Source organism: Siphateles boraxobius, unplaced genomic scaffold (genome assembly GCF_051911475.1).
Source record: "Siphateles boraxobius isolate OS27281-9 unplaced genomic scaffold, OSU_SipBor_1 65, whole genome shotgun sequence".
Taxonomy (NCBI): domain Eukaryota; kingdom Metazoa; phylum Chordata; class Actinopteri; order Cypriniformes; family Leuciscidae; genus Siphateles; species Siphateles boraxobius.
In genome coordinates this window covers 18947373-18964930 of record NW_027509192.1, presented here as the reverse complement: position 1 = coordinate 18964930, position 17558 = coordinate 18947373, and the positions used below count along the sequence as shown (strand labels likewise).

General features: G+C 43.4%; 1 pseudogene across 1 annotated transcript in view; it reads left to right on the top strand.

Moving 5' to 3' along the window:
• The first annotated feature begins 1828 nt into the window (after positions 1-1828).
• LOC143721263 (FYVE, RhoGEF and PH domain-containing protein 6-like) overlaps positions 1829-17558 on the top strand; it is a 63947-nt pseudogene continuing 48217 nt past the window's right edge. The window contains exons 1-5 of the transcript XR_013196702.1: positions 1829-2232; positions 3078-3177; positions 3982-4043; positions 4377-4407; positions 5064-5215. The product of XR_013196702.1 is annotated as an FYVE, RhoGEF and PH domain-containing protein 6-like (transcript). The remainder of the gene's footprint in view (positions 2233-3077; positions 3178-3981; positions 4044-4376; positions 4408-5063; positions 5216-17558) is intronic.

The window sequence follows — 17558 nt, the reverse complement described above, 5'->3', positions numbered from 1 at the left end:
GGGGAAAAGTGATGATAGTCAGGTTGATCTGGGCATCTGGTGTTGGCGGCCTAGAGACTCGAGTGGGGGCATCTCAGTTAAATGTAGTCCGAGTGATAAGGACCCCCCGATACAACCTGGAAGAGAAGGAAGAGGGCATGATATGGATGGTTGAATGGATGGGAAGGGAGGGTTCAAAAGAACGAGACAAACAGCATTGTAAGGGGCGGCCCAATATAAGAAGGTTTTGATAAGTCAGGTGACTGGTTGAAGCTCCCGAACATCAGTTAACCAGTCAACTCTGTGAAAAAGTGTCTCAGGGACAAAATGTGGTTTAATGGTCAACTGTATTTTTACCAGAGTGTTCTTTCCTTGTTTTTCTGTCTCCATGTGCTTTTTTTTTCTCAGTGGGTGATCAGAAACCACCGTTGGCTCCAAAACCAAAGGTTCTCTCAGAACCAGTGCAAACAGAACATCTACCTGCTTCTAAGTTGTGTGTTTACCAACATAACTCACCAGCTGTTAAAAGTAAAGTTAAGCTTGAAGTAGCTCCAAAACCACGCCTTTTCAAACCTCCCTCTCCTTTCAATTCAAAACATCTCGCATCCAAGGAGGTCCATCAAACTATTTTACCAGAAAAGTTTGACAGCACAGAAAATGTTGGCGTTCTAAGTTTCAGAAATTGTTTGCACACTGGGAACAACAAGCCAAAGTGGGATTACATAATTCCAATCTGTGTATGCAATGACCGAAATTGTGCTGATTGCTCACCGAAGGAAAACAACCAAAATGTTAATCAACATGAGAACAGTCCTGATCCGTGTAAAGCAGGAAATACAGAAAGTACCAGAAATAAATCATCCAAACCTCCGCTGAGAACACCGGAGGAAGAAAAGCATTTGGTGACGCCTATTTTGTCAAAGTGCATCTCTGAATTCAATAACAGTGAATTCCATCCAATTGAAAAATCTCAGGAAACATCCCAGATCCAGAACAAGTAGCCGTTGAAGGTGAATCAGAGTGGTTCTGAGATGCAAATGACCAAGAAACACCAAAAAAACATGGTCTCTATCATTAATTCATCTGTTGATAGTGGACAAACACCAGAGCCTCTAAAATGTATTGTGCGTTATAGTCCGCCCCCTACTAAACCTCTTAAGAAAGCACCACCAGTAGCCTTGCAGCGCAAAAATAAGATGGAAAAACCCAATGTTATCTATCAGGAGTCAGCTTCAGGAGTCAGCCTTACCAAGTTTACTGTCTTGCCTGTTGAAGTAAATAACCCATATCCATTATGGAGAGAAAGTCCTAACAAGATGAACATCAATGCAGTAAGACATTCTAGAGAGAACAAAGGTCCTCAGGCCATAAGGAGCTTTAAATGTACCCAGTGTAACAGCCAGGGCACCCCAGCACCTGTTCCACACCAGAAAATCCATCAGCTGCAACAAAATAAAAGCCAGCAATTTGGTTTACATGGGACTGAAAATAAAGAACAAAATCTGTATGCATCTCCTGAGGTATCAAGCAATTCCCATCTGAAGAAGTCATCTCAGAAACCTCAACCTGAGGGGCGAAGGCATAATAACATTGGGTCTACAGAACTTTCAGTAGATAGACTTCCTAAAAAGACTTTGACATCCAAAGGTCCACTGAGAAATGGTCACATTAATGCAATAAATACTGAAGGAAATCCCCCTCTCGCATTTGAAGGACAAATTGCCAATCAGAACCAAGCAAGTGATGTGCCAAAAAAAAAGACCAGCTTTACTCTCAAGCCTAAATCAAAGTCCCTATCCTCAGCAGATATACGTAACCTGGTGGCCTCAAGACCTCCTTTCTAAGGATCATGGACCTTGACCGTGTCAAAAAGGTTCCCAAGTTATCTGTCAAGAGTGGGCAGGCCCTTGTTCTCATTCCAGTTATGAATGAGCAGTCAGTGGATACAGAGGAAAGCCACTGTGAAACCTGCTCTCATACACTGGTGTCACTGCACAATGGTCACCTTGATGCGAATATACCTCGAGTTGAGCAGAGAGTAGATGAAGATCTTGAGAATTCTGGTGAATCTGAGCATGGATATGAAGATATCCCAGAATATGAAAACCTGCCTCCTTTTAGCACTACAAAGGAACAGTATGCTGATAGAAACCAAAATCAGTTAACCATGTATGAGGACGATGGTATTTATGAAATTCCAGATGTGTTGCCTGAACACTACGCAGACACCAAACAGCAGCAGTTTCTTAAAAGGTAAGATTTAAGCCAAAACAGATTAATAATTAATGAGAAAGTTGAATAGTAGAAATGAGGTAATTTCATTCCTGAGTTTGGATTGAAGTAGCAAAATGAAGGTCTGAATTTGATTTGCAAAATATAGAATTGCAATTGAAACTTGAATTTATTTGCTGTAAATAACTCGTATTTAACTAGGAAAGCAACGTTTTTGGCAAAGGCTTTGATGTTTTTAGAAAAAAGTAAAAATCCTTGACTTTTACGGGCCTTATGGAGGGACAGACATTTACATTTTGATTATATCATCAAATTTACAAATGTATACATTTAACTAAATCTATACAAATAATAATAATGATAAATACCCTAGCCTTAGTTAAAAATATACAATGGCCCTAAAAGGTATTTGGACACTTAAGCAACACTTAAAAATGTATGGATGTATTTTGTTTAGATAATTAATTTAGATCTATTCAGCAATATCAAAAACAAACAGATTTTGCTGGAAATGAGCCTGGGCTATTTTTACATGCAGTCTAATTTGATTTAGGGCTGTTTACTTGTTTACACTCCAATAATAATTAGACACTAACAGCAAAAACAAAACTTTAGGTAGATGCAGTGAAGAAGTTTAGTTTGATTTATAGAATGGTTGCAGCTTTCTAAACGGGTGTTCCTGAATCATTTTACCTTTGACCGACATCTAGCTCATACTACAGATTCTGAGACATTACTATTGACTCTTCTGCTTATGTAGCTAATATGGCGGGAAGAACTGAAATTTGGTGATTTTGGGATGTGACACCTCTTCAGTTCAACTCACATACTTTTAAAATCTGGGAGGCTTTTGGATTTCTTTTCAGAAATGTGTTGGAAAAAGTGCAAGAATTGGAGGATATGCATTCGGAAGAAGATGAATGTAGCTCAGAAGAGGAGGATAACACCATCAATAGAGAAAAACAGGTACTATATTCAAATTTACTGGATATTAAGAAGTATTTAAGAGTGTTTTCATAATTGGTCCTTGAGCAAGATTTGGGCCCATATGTGAACACTCCAAATTATCTCAGACCTTTTTAAAGCAAACCAAACCAAACCAAGACCATCTCAGGAGATGGCCAGAGTATGGTTCGCTCTCAGCTAATGGTATTCACTAAAAACATACATTGTGAAATCCATTTGTATTTCCAATTTATTTTGGTCATCAGATGCCTCTGTTCATTCAGATCTCTCCAAATTATTTATTCATTACATGCACTTGTCTGTGATTTCAACCGCTTCCAAACTCTGTGAGAGAGACACAACTGTGTGAATGCCTTGTTTATATTTTTGTGTTAAGCCCGCAAGATATTTAATGATATTATTAAACCACTGCATGGAATGCTTAACATGGTGTATGTTCAATATTAAATGGAGTAAATAATTGCTAGTTCTCATAATGCCTGATAGTAGATTTTAAAAAGCAGCAGTATGAACACAAAGAGGTCCCCATTATTACTTAAGTGGACCAAAAAAGGATCTGAGCTTTTAAAGGGGACTCAAGTGTGAAACCATCCTAAATTTTATGAAATCTAACACTTTATAAGATATAATACTTCATTGTTCCTAAAAGATAATTGCTATAAATGTATAGAAATATTACAGAACAGCATATGCAAAGATAAAACAGTCAAGTGCAAGTTTATAAATATGTTCTATACATAGTTTGCACAATTAACTACAGCTAAATATTTAGTTTTGATGGTAAAATTTACATTTTTTTTCTAGACTGAGAAGACGACCAATAAAACTGAATACATTGTAAATGAGATATTGTCTTCTGAGAAAATGTAAGTCTTTTTTATACAGTCTAACCTTTTTTAAAGGAACATTACCATGTCTTTTTTTTTCTTTTTTTTCCTTCAATCTTCAATCAAAATTGAATTTTCATACAGCCCTTTTCCATCCAGCCCTTTTGTTAAATTTCTGGTTACCACATGTGTCAAGTTTTGTGATGATTACTTTCTGGAAAAAAGTTTAATCAAATTCTCCTTTTGTGTTCCTGAGAATAAAGAAAGTCACAATTTGGATCTTATTGTTTGCATAAATTAGTCCTCTTTTAATAAATGTATTATTGTTAATGTTTCTCTTTATTATACTTTTTCCTCTTTATTTATTCACAGATTTGTGCAAGTACTAAAGCTCCTCCATGTAGTAAGTATTTCCTATTACTTGTTGAACTGATTAAGGTGCAGTCATGCACCATAGGAAACATTACATAAAAGCCCTGCTTTTTCAGCCATTTCATGAAATATAAGTTAATCAGTCACATGGGTTCTTTTCTAAATCTGCTTTATTATTGAAATCACACTTACTAGCCTACCTAACTTGCAGTCAGTGTTGGGAATCTGTTACTTTTACTGCATTTATGGCAATTCAGTAGCTTCAATGTGGTTGTATGGCAGTGAAGTTCAGTGGTAGTAAAGTTCTTATATAGGGATGTATGAGTGCTGAAGCGGTGCAGGGAGTTGAGTTAGATGTGAAAAAGTCAGGAACTATGAATAATTAATGGCTTTAGTTTTTCAGGGCCATTTCCACACCAAATCCAAAATCAAAACTACAAAAATGTACTGAGTAAATAAACCAAGTTAAGGCGTTGTTTTCTTAATGACTTCATTAAGTTCATCTGTTCTGAACTCATTTAAATGTGATATTCTTCTGATGTGCATGAATTATTCAGGCCGTATATAGCCGATATCATGGTGTCTTTACTGTGTTAAGAAACAAAGACTTTTGCTCTTATCAGTGCTTTTGTTGTTACTGATGGTAAAATGTCATTATAGTGACTCTCACTTCCCTAAATCTTGTAGGATTTTCGTGAAGTGGTACTGAAGGCCTCCTGTCAGGCGGGAAAATCCGTAATCGATGAGCGAGTCGTGAACCAGATCTTGTGTTCTTTGCCTCAGCTGTACGAGCTAAATTGCGACCTGTTGAACGAGCTGGAAGAACGGGTTGCTCACTGGTAATGCAACTGCACCAACATCAACAAATGCCAGAAAGCAGCAATCTTGAATACCTTATTTATATTTAAACAATGGGAAGTCAGCCTTATAGTATAGCTGTACAGTGCCCCTGCTCGTCATAGAAAATGTGTTTTCAAGTCTTTGTATTTATGAATTGAATTTTTAATGTAGTGACAAATATGAGGATCACAACATTGACCTATGTAGCATCTGGACCAATCAGACTCACACAAATTATTCATTATATTTAATGAATAATCCAGCAAACTCACTCTCCCAACAAAGGTCTATGAAACATCAATTGAAGCTAACACTGACACACACTCGGTGTCCTGTTACAGGACACATTAAGACTGATAAGAATTTTACGACCCCAAAAGGAAACAGGGCATTGTGACTCTCACTTAATTCTTGCTGAAGCAAAGGCTCACCTTTCTACACCCTAAAGGCCTTACAAATTATAGTTAGATTCATCTAAACTTTATCTGTGCATCTAAAAAGAATAGCTACCTGGTGATCAAAAAGTGCATTGGTTCCCATGACAACGACTTGTCACAGGAAGTGTATACTCCAGATAGTACACGTGATACCTTCCAACACCATTTTGTAAACAAACCAGACTAGGTGGCTAAACTAACCCAACCTAGCAGCCCTTCAGCTTAGGCGAAGCTAACTAATAACTTCAACAGTTAGCTGTTAGCATCATTTACATGAAGCCTTTAATTACAGCTTGTGTGAATGAAGTGTGAAGTGATCTTAACCATTTTGCTTTAACCCCATTTCTGGTTTCTGAATTCTTACTTTTTCTTTCCTTAACTTTAATTCTTCTCATCTAATTTCACCTGCACTGTTTTTGCACGGTGTGCACTGTGCATTCCTTACTGAACGCTGTTCAGCTAAATTTGCAGTTACTTTAATTAAATCTAAACTTAGTTACATGTAAACTGTTTAGCTAGAGAAGCATTTTTTATAGTTATTGGGAATTTTCAGTGGCACGTTGGTTTAAACTTTATGGAGGGACAAACACATGGTGTGGTCTTGAACATGTAGCAGCTGTGACCAACTATAGAATTATGTCCAAAGCAAATCTAATGGTTGATCATAGGTGCTATTGATTATTCCCAATACCAGGTCATTCTGCTGTTTTAATCACTTCTTTAAAGGTACACTGTGTAGGAATTTCTCCCATCTAGCGGTGAAATGATATTTTGCATTCAAACGAATAGTGCTCTCTAGGCACCTCGCTTTTTCAAATGCATGTTGCAACTACGGTAGCCGTTATGTACCAATAAGCTATGATAACATGTCTGGGAAAAACTATCCCAATATTTACCCTCCTTTTTAAATTCAATTCGTCGCTTTTTTGGCGACGAGGACCTATATATATATATATATATATATATATATATATATATATATATATATATATATATATATATATATATATACAGTGTTGTGCAAGTTACTTCCAAACTGTAATACATTATATATTACTTGTTACTGTTATTTAAAAGTAATTCATTACCTTACAATAGTACTGTCTCAGAATTGTAATGCGTTACATTACTTTTGAGTTACTTTCACCAAAATAACTATACAGAAGTAGAACTTAACATTCTAAAATGACTAAGGCTGTAACGATATGCGATATGAAACCGAAATCGCGACACTCAGATCCACGAACCTGCAGAATGGGGACACACCCCTTCCAACTCCCAGGGTTATCCATACCGTCCAGATCCAATGCTACCACATCTTTAAATTACTATTAGTATTATTTGAAGTTAACTTAACATTATAAAATATGTAGACCTACACCACAAAACTAGTTGAGGATAAATTATTTAAAATTTGGGAATTCCAGCGTTATGGACATGACATTTGCAGACTTGCAGTCAAAACTTATATAATTATATAAATTCTCAGAAAATGCATTAATACCAAAATATTGAAACGTCTGTTTATCCATAGGCTCCTCCCAGAAAGGAGTCCACACATTAGAAAAATATCAGTCTACACATGCGTTTTATATTTAATATTAGGGAAATCGACAGTCATGTGTGACAAAAGAAAATCTTTAACTTTTAGGAGGAAACGATTTTTTTTGTTGTAATTCTGTGAATTACACGGCGCAAATCTAATGAAGAAGGGTTGGCTCTCCACAGAACATAAAATATTCATTTTATTTTATTTTTCGGTGACGGACAGGTTCCATTTCAGCATCAAAGGAGTAGAGATACCATCACTGTCAGAACAGCCGGTGAAAAGCTTGGGCAAGGTTTTTGACAGTAGCCTCAGAGACTTCGCATCAGTCCAGTTGACCGGTCCGGAGCTGGACAGCTGGTTAAGAGCAACAGACCGGTCTGGCCTCCCCGGCAAGTTTAAAGCGTGGATTTACCAACATGGTATACTGCCAAGAATACTCTGGCCGCTACTTGTGTATGAGGTTCCCATTTCCACGGTGGAGACCTTGGAAAGAAAGGTCAGCAGCTGTCTCAGGAGATGGTTAAGGCGAGGGGGGCGTGGTTCAGCGAAGTCTGTAGCGCGAGAGCAACGACGGAGCCGAGCGGTGAGTAAGTAGGTCAAGTGCAAAATGACGAACACCTGTCTCTGATTGCAGTAATTGGCGTGGGGAGATCGCATAAAAGCTGGCTGCTGCAAGAGAGCGTGAGAGAGAAGGACTGGGTACTCGTGCACGAGACGTGAGCTGGACGCTGAAGAGTGATGTTTGATATTGGAAAGAGTGATATTGGATATAGTGGAAAGAGTGATATTTTGAACGTGAACGTGATTTATGTTAGAGCGCGCACAGCGCATTTCTTCTTAACTAAATAAAAGTGTACGAGTCCCAGTCACGCCGACCCCTGTCTTCTTCCATCACACCAACACTGAACCTTTACTACACTGGTGCCGAAACCCGGGATGGAAGAAGAGGCCGCCGCCACACAGCCCCCGTCCCCACTTGCGGACATCATCCACGCGCTCGCGGGACTCCACCAGCAACAACATCGGGCCCTGCTGGCCATGGAGGAGCACCAGGAGCGTCGGTTCGAGACACTCCTCCGGGCCCAGCAGGAGGACCGTGAGCAGTTCCGGAGCTGGATGGACCAGGAGGTTCGGGCCACACCATCATCGCCAGCTCCAGCCTCGGCCCAGCCCATGCACCTCCACAAAATGGGTCCAGGAGACGATCCCGAAGCCTTCCTCGAGCTGTTCGAGAGGTCGGCCGAGGCCTGGGGCTGGCCGTCCACGGACTGGCCGATGCGGCTGATCCCGCTGCTGGCCGGAGAAGCCCAGATCGCCGCACAACAGCTGCCAGTCCAGAACCTCCTGGTCTATGAAGACCTCAAGCGCGCCATTCTGCAGCGGGTTGGCCGGACCCCGGAGCAGAGCAGACAGCGGTTCCGGTCACTGGAGCTCGGGGAATCCGGCCGACCCTTCGCCTTTGCGCAGCAGCTCCGGGACGCGTGCCGCAAGTGGTTGATGGCCGACGGACGCGACGTCGAGGGAATTATAGACCACGTGGTACTGGAGCAATTCGTCGCGCGGCTCCCCCGGAAGACCGCGCAGTGGGTCCAGTGCCACCGCCCGACGTCGCTGAACCAGGCCATCCAGTTGGCGGAGGACCAGATGGTGGCGTGCCCAGGGGTCGGCGAACCCCTTCCAGCAGCTTCTCTCTCTCTTCTCGCCCTGTCCCTCTACCCAGGTCCCGTGGAGGATTCCTGCCCAGGCCAGCGCCCCGCTGGAGGACCGGACCTACGGCTGAGCCTGTTCCCGCACCCAGAACGCCGTCCAGGGGAACAGCCTCCGCCACTGCGCCTCCTGCACCCCCGCTCTCCCCACGCCAATCGCTTGACCCACTTCCCGCCATTGGGGCGGCGGGAAGGACTGGGCCGGCCTGTTGGCGTTGCGGGGACCCTGGACATTTTATCGATCGGTGCCCCGTAATGGAGGTGGGGACACTGGTCAGGGTCCCTGACACACCGCAGGCTGCCCCCGATCAAGCTGGGTTGTACCAAATACCTGTGAGTATTAAGGGGGGTACCTATCAGGCTTTGGTGGATTCAGGCTGTAACCAAACCTCCATCCATCAAAATCTGATACAACCAGAGGCATTGGATAAGAGCCGCACGGTTAGGGTTCGGTGTGTGCACGGGGAGGTGATGGATTACCCTTTAATGCCAGTCATTATCCAATTTCGGGGCCAAAAGCATAGTGTGGAGGTGGCCGTTAGCCAACACCTCCGGCACCCGTTAATTTTGGGGACCAATTGGCCGGGGTTTAAAACACTATTGGGTTATTTGTGTGCGGGTGCTTCTGGGACAAAAAGGAAGCAGGAGAGGGGAGCGGTCGCTCAGGTTGGAGAGGCTGTGCCGGGGCCCTCGGTATCTGTCCCAGAGGTTCGGAACGCGGTTGAAAGGATTCTTTCAGAGCGTGATGACTTTCCTCTGGAACAGTCCCGAGATGAGACGCTTAAAAATGCGTTTGACCAGGTCCGTACGATCGACGGGCAGCCCCTCCACCCCGACCGACCGCCCTCATATCCTTATTTTGCTATCATAAAAGATAAGTTGTATCGGGTGACCCAAGACACCCAGTCAAAGCAAGATACAACTCAGTTATTAGTTCCAAAGAGCCGTCGGGAAATGCTTTTCCAGGCGGCTCACTGTAATCCGATGGCTGGTCATTTAGGGCAGGCAGCTACACTAAATCGTTTAATGACCCGATTTTTCTGGCCGGGCATTCACGAGAACGTGCGCAAGTGGTGCGCGTCTTGTCGTGAATGTCAGTTGGTGAATCCACCGGCCAACCCAAAAGCACCTTTGTGCCCTCTTCCCTTAATGGAGGTCCCCTTCGAAAGAATTGGAATGGACCTCATCGGGCCATTAGAACGATCTGCACGGGGGCATCGCTTTGCATTAGTCCTGGTGGATTATGCAACGCGATACCCAGAAGCAGTGCCGCTTCGCAATATTTCCGCTAAAAGCGTGGCGAGCGCACTGTTTCAATTAATCTCCCGGGTAGGAATCCCGAAAGAGATTCTCACCGATCAAGGCACGGCGTTTATGTCACGCACTATTCGCGAACTGTACGAATTATTGGGCATTAAATCGATTCGCACCAGCGTCTATCACCCACAAACAGACGGCTTGGTGGAACGTTTTAACCGCACGTTAAAATCCATGATTCGTAAGTTCGTACGGGAAGACGCCAAACATTGGGATAAGTGGCTAGAACCCCTCTTGTTCGCTGTACGCGAGGTCCCCCAAGCCTCCACGGGGTTTTCCCCCTTCGAGCTTCTCTATGGGCGTCAGCCCCGCGGGGTGCTGGACGTGCTTAGAGAAGCTTGGGAGGACGGACCTTCGAATAGCAAAAACAAAATTCAGTATGTCTTGGACCTGAGAACAAAACTCCACACTTTGGGGCGGCTCTCTATGGAGAATTTGTTACAGGCTCAGGACAAGCAAAGTCGGCTGTACAACAGGGGGACTAGACTACGCAAATTTGCACCGGGAGATAAAGTCCTTGTATTGCTTCCCACATCCAGCTCTAAATTACTCGCGAAGTGGCAAGGGCCGTTTGTGGTCACACGGCGAGTCGGGGACCTCGACTATGAGGTTGTCCGATCAGATAGGGACGGGGCACATCAAATTTACCACCTTAACCTCCTTAAAAAATGGAATGAGGCGGAGTCAGTGATGCTGGCGACGGTGGTAAGTGGGGAGGAGGATCTCGGTCCAGAAGCGAGCTCAAAATCCCAATCTCTCGCTCTGGCATTTGGCGGAGACCACCTCTCACCGTCCCAGATCACTGACATACGTAATTTACAAGCAGAGTTTGCTGATGTGTTTTCGCCCCTACCTGGTCGGACAAATCTCATTCAGCACCACGTTGAGACCGAACCGGGCGTAATAGTACGCAGCCGGCCGTATCGTTTACCTGAACATAAAAAGAAAGTAGTTCAGGATGAATTAGAAGCTATGCTGGACATGGGGGTAATAGAAGAATCCAACAGTGACTGGGCAAGCCCGATAGTTTTAGTGCCTAAAACCGACGGCTCCGTCCGGTTCTGTGTGGATTATCGCAAGGTGAATGCTGTGTCGAAATTCGATGCGTATCCAATGCCGCGGGTTGACGAATTGCTTGATCGGCTCGGTACCGCTCGTTTTTATTCGACACTGGATTTGACAAAAGGGTATTGGCAGATCCCCTTATCTCCAATATCTAAAGAAAAAACTGCTTTCACGACGCCGTTTGGATTACACCAATTTGTTACTCTTCCTTTCGGCTTGTTCGGGGCTCCCGCGACCTTCCAGCGCCTGATGGACAGAATTCTCCGGCCGCATACTGCATATGCTGCTGCTTACTTGGATGACATTATCATCTATAGTAACGACTGGCAGCGGCATATGCAGCATTTGCGGTGAGTAAGTAGGTCAAGTGCAAAATGACGAACACCTGTCTCTGATTGCAGTAATTGGCGTGGGGAGATCGCATAAAAGCTGGCTGCTGCAAGAGAGCGTGAGAGAGAAGGACTGGGTACTCGTGCACGAGACGTGAGCTGGACGCTGAAGAGTGATGTTTGATATTGGAAAGAGTGATATTGGATATAGTGGAAAGAGTGATATTTTGAACGTGAACGTGATTTATGTTAGAGCGCGCACAGCGCATTTCTTCTTAACTAAATAAAAGTGTACGAGTCCCAGTCACGCCGACCCCTGTCTTCTTCCATCACACCAACACTGAACCTTTACTACAACCACAATGCTCCGGTTGCCTCTGAAATCCCTGGAAGAGGAGTTTAAAGTGACTCGGGCACGTGAGGTTCTGATGTATAGAGACTCCAACGACCCAAAGGTGGCCCAGGCAGGAGTGCTGGTGAAGACAGGGAGGAAGTGGAGCGCCCAAGCCGCTGTGCTGGATGCACAGGCTCGACTGCGGCACAAAGAGCTTGTGGGAGTGGTGGCCCGAGGCAGAGCAGGCTTGGGGATGTTCCCAACACCTCCTCGACATAAAGAGTTGAAGGGGAAGGAGAAGCGCAGCCGAATTTATGAAGAGATCAGAGCTACTGTGGAGGAAGGAAGGACAGGCAGAGCTGCTGGAATGGGGCAACAGGGGGCCTGGACCAGGTGGGAGCAGGCCATGGACCGCAAGGTCACCTGGACGGAGCTCTGGCAAAGCGAGCCGCACCGCATAACCTTCCTGATTCGGGCAGTGTACGATGTCCTGCCTAGCCCAGCAAACCTGTGTACGTGGGGGAAAGCAGACACACCAACTTGCCAATTGTGCCCAGCTCGTGGAACGCTGGAGCACATTTTGAGCTCCTGCCCAACAGCGCTCGGCCAGGGTCGTTACACTTGGCTTCACAACCAGGTGCTGAAAGCTATTGCAGACACCATCAGCAAAGAGATCAGCAAAGGCGGCCGAGGCAGCAACACCACTCGCTCAATCGTATTTGTTAGGGCAGGAGAACAGCCACAGGCAGGGAGGAAGGCACCAGCAGGAATTCTGGCATCAGCCAAGGACTGGAAACTCTCGGTGGATTTGGAGAAGCAGCTGAAATTCCCCCAGCACATCGTCAGCACAACTATGAGGCCAGATATCACTCTAGTCTCAGAGAGTACCAAGAATATAATCATCATGGAGCTGACCATGCCATGGGAGGACCGCTTGGGAGAAGCCCATGAAAGAAAGATGACCAAATATGAACATCTGGTCACAGACTGCCGAGCACAGGGCTGGAAAGCGAAATGCATGCCTATCGAGGTTGGCTGCAGAGGCTTTGTGGGGCGCTCCCTCCACAGAGCCTTTACTGCGCTGGGCATTGCAGGAACAACAAGGAGCAGGGCCATCAGGAACACCACCGACGCAGCCGAGAGAGCCTCGAGATGGCTCTGGATCCGTACAGGAGCACCATGGGGGCAAGCAAGTGCTACCTGAACACAAGTCGCGGTCTGATCAGCCGTGGCTGGGTCGCCTGGGCGAGGGTGTCTGATGTTGAAAGACCCGAAACACCCGAGGACCCCAGGTTACATCACTGATGATGTGTTCAGGTGCATCTGAAGATGTGTTCCAAGAACTTTGTGTTCGCATTTATGAGGAAAAAACAATGTTACATACGTGACAGTTCTCCGTTACGGACGCGCCCGCTCTGAAGCGGCACTAAAAGAATGCTTTAAAACTTTTACAGACACCTTACACAGAAGACACGAAGACTTTCTTTAAAGTGAATTTCGTTTTGTATTAATTGTACGGACCTGAAAAATATATCTATATTGAAATGTCTACTTGTAAACAGAACAATTCAAAACGAAAGAAAACAGACTGCTCTCTGCTTATGAAATTAAATGTGAATTCCTCTCTGGTGCATTCACTAGCCTACTGCGAAGATCGCGAGTCAGCATCGTCAACTTCATCTTGACTTTATTAATAAACAATCAACATGTCTCGTTGCTATATTTGACATATTCATAATCATTGCTTTTGCCGGTTCTTTGTGACAGCTTTTAGGTGCTTTATCGCCGCCCTTACATGAACGCGTCACCACGGCATCAAAAACATGATTGCGTGATGAAAACACGAAAAATACCACACAAACATAGCCTAACTGTTTAGAAAGAAAACACAGAACGAATAGCCTAATGCGCATACGTCCATCTCGCGAATGTAGTCTTCTTCATGCGATCTTCACCATTAGACGCTTTTCCTCTGGCCAGCGTGAGCACAGAGGCCGAAATCATACCTCACGGCACTCCAGTAAAAAATAAATCGCTATACAAATATATCAGACGCTGCCATTTAGTCTTTAATTACAGACTTGGACACCACACGCGGCTATTGACTGACCACGAACAGGTAATTTAGCCTACTTGCATCTTTCATTCGTTAATGTCTGGCGGTCTTGCTGTTTTTTTTTTGTTTGTTTGTTTGTTTTACAATTAAAACTAAAAGTCTGTTGTAACGCAAGCCTTACCGAACATGTACCGAGTAAAATATTACTGAAAATTGATTAGTAATGCCTTACACTACTGCGTTACAGCAAAACGTAATATGTTACTGTAATGCATTACTTTTGTAACGTGTTACTCCCAACACTGTGTATATATCTATATCTATATCTATATATATATATATATATATATATATATATATATATAGGTCCTTCTCAAACAATTAGCATATTGTGACAAAGTTCATTATTTTCCATAATGTAATGATAAAAATTAAACTTTCATATATTTTAGATTCATTGCACACCAGCTGAAATATTTCAGGTATTTTATTGTTTTAATACTGATGATTTTGGCATATAGCTCATGAAAACCCAAAATCCGACCAAGTTTTTAATAATAAAAAAGTCAACCTTCAAATAATTACGTTCAGTTATGCACTCAATACTTGGACGGGAATCCTTTTGCAGAAATGACTGCTTCAATGCGGCGTGGCATGGAAGCAATCAGCCTGTGGCACTGCTGAGGTGTTATGGAGGCCCAGGATGCTTCGATAGCGGCCTTAAGCTCATCCAGAGTGTTGGGTCTTGCGTCTCTCAACTTTCTCTTCACAATATCCCACAGATTCTCTATGGGGTTCAGGTCAGGAGAGTTGGCAGGCCAATTGAGCTCAGTAGTACCATGGTCAGTAAACCATTTACCAGTGGTTTTGGCACTGTGAGCAGGTGCCAGGTCATGCTGAAAAATGAAATCTTCATCTCCATAAAGCTTTTCAGCAGATGGAAGCATGAAGTGCTCCAAAATCTCCTGATAGCTAGCTGCATTGACCCTGCCCTTGATAAAACACAGTGGACCAACACCAGCAGCTGACATGGCACCCCAGACCATCACTGACTGTGGGTACTTGACACTGGACTTCAGGCATTTTGGCATTTCCTTCTCCCCAGTCTTCCTCCTGACTCTGGCACCTTGATTTCCGAATGACATGCTAAATTTGCTTTCATCCGAAAAAAGTACTTTGGACCACTGAGCAACAGTCCAGTGCTGCTTCTCTGTAGCCCAGGTCAGGCGCTTCTGCCGCTGTTTCTGGTTCAAAAGTGGCTTGACCTGGGGAATGCGGCACCTGTAGCCCATTTCCTGCACACGCCTGTGCACGGTGGCTCTGGATGTTTCTACTCCAGACTCAGTCCACTGCTTCCGCAGGTCCCCCAAGGTCTTGAATCGGTCCTTCTCCACAATCTTCCTCAGGGTCCGGTCACCTCTTCTCGTTGTGCAGCTTTTTTTGCCACACTTTTTCCTTCCCACAGACTTCCCACTGAGGTGCCTTGATACAGCACTCTGGGAACAGCCTATTTGTTCAGAAATTTCTTTCTGTGTCTTACCCTCTTGCTTGAGGGTGTCAATGATGGCCTTCTGGACAGCAGTCAGGTTGGCAGTCTTACCCATGATTGCGGTTTTGAGTAATGTAACAGGCTGGGAGTTTTTAAAAGCCTCAGGAATCTTTTGCAGGTGTTTAGAGTTAATTAGTTGATTCAGATGATTAGGTTAATAGCTCGTTTAGAGACCCTTTTCATGATATGCTAATTTTTTGAGATAGGAATTTTGGGTTTTCATGAGCTGTATGCCAAAATCATCAGTATTAAAACAATAAAAGACCTGAAGTATTTCAGTTGGTGTGCAATGAATCTAAAATATATGAAAGTTTTATTTTTATCCTTTATCAACTTTATCACAATATGCTAATTTTTTTAGAAGGACCTGTATGCATGTGTGTGTGTATATATATATATATATATATATATATATATATATATATATATATATATATATATATATAATATAAAAAAAATATACACCACTTGAGAAATGTATAAACATGTATCTAATTTTCCTATCTCATGATTTTCCTTTTATGTGGTTTGGCCTATGTCTTCATTTTTTCCTTTTAAACTCTTTTGGATTCATGTTGCAGACTTGCATACTATGGTTAACCTAAATCATATATGTAGCATGTTTAGTCTCTATAAACTCCAATCTTCATTCCCGTTTGTTAATTTACATTATATATTTCTAAATTTGTGATGAATTAGTATTATGAGACATGCAAGTATCAGACTTAGTATCATTATTTGATAAATTAAGTATCCTTACCCCTTTTTAAGAAGGGAGTATTAGAACTAAACTGATGGTTTGCCCAAGGCTGTTGATCTGCTGAATTTCAGACAATGCTATAACTTCTTGCTTTCCTGTATTCCGCTTCAGCTCTCCCTTGGTAAATTGTATGCATGTGTGTATGTTTATGTTAGAGTAGTGTTTTAGTCTAGTTAGTGGGTGCTTGCCAAAGGCAAAGCCCCAACTATTACTATTGCGGTTTTTATTCCGCCAAAAGTTTGACGCGCTACTCCTCACGCAGCTTTTGTCACAGACCCACAAATGAGTCGTCAAATCGTTTGGATTATTGAGGAATGGTGTGCTATGACTTTTATAAGCGATCGGGAGTACGGTGTCCGCCCCAGGGGTGAAAAAGTGGCCGAAAAAACCCATAGACTTAACATTGTGACAAACTTTGACGAGTAGTAGCTCCAAAAGAGGATTTCGCAGAAACGTGAAATTTGCCACATTTGAAGAGGTTGACAAGCTCTGTAAGACCATACCAAAAGTTGCACCCCTGGGGGGCAGGAGCAGCCCAAAGTTTCCCCATTGACTTACTATGGCGAAGGTCGGCCCATGAAACGCATATGTTTCTCCTGCTATGGTAAATTACCTTGTGATCCAGAGTTATGTTAAATACAAAATCCCTGTGTCATAGAGACAAGGGGGCGGGCTCATTTTACTCAGACGACCAATCAGTCTCTCAAGGTCATTGTGAAGCTATCAAGCCAGGCCCTAGCAACCATTAGAGAGCTCTAGCAACAAGTTACATAGACTTGCATTGAAAGAGATCAAAGGGATATCTATGGATGGAAGTGTCATAGGAACATGAGGATGGTCTTGTTTGACTCGGGACAGAAAACAGCCAATCCTGAATCACCTCAACACTTACTGGCCATGCCCTAGCAACCATTGTCGACCACCCTAGCAACCACAATCCAAAGAGGGATATCTTCCATTCTGAATGTCACAGAGTCATGGGAGTTGGTTTATGTCATTCAAGCAGCCTTTGGAGCTTCAACATTGGCAGCTCCATAGCAACCAAACAGAGTACTATAGAAACCGTTTATCAAGACCTATATCTCTGCTTCAAAACATCGTATAGACCCCTTTTGCGCCGACGTCACAATTATGTCACGGCGTTAGCTGGAATCAAAACAAAGTGAAAACTGGATACAATACAAACCAGCACAGATTCGGCTACATAATAAGGATCTTAAATTATTATTATTTTTATTAA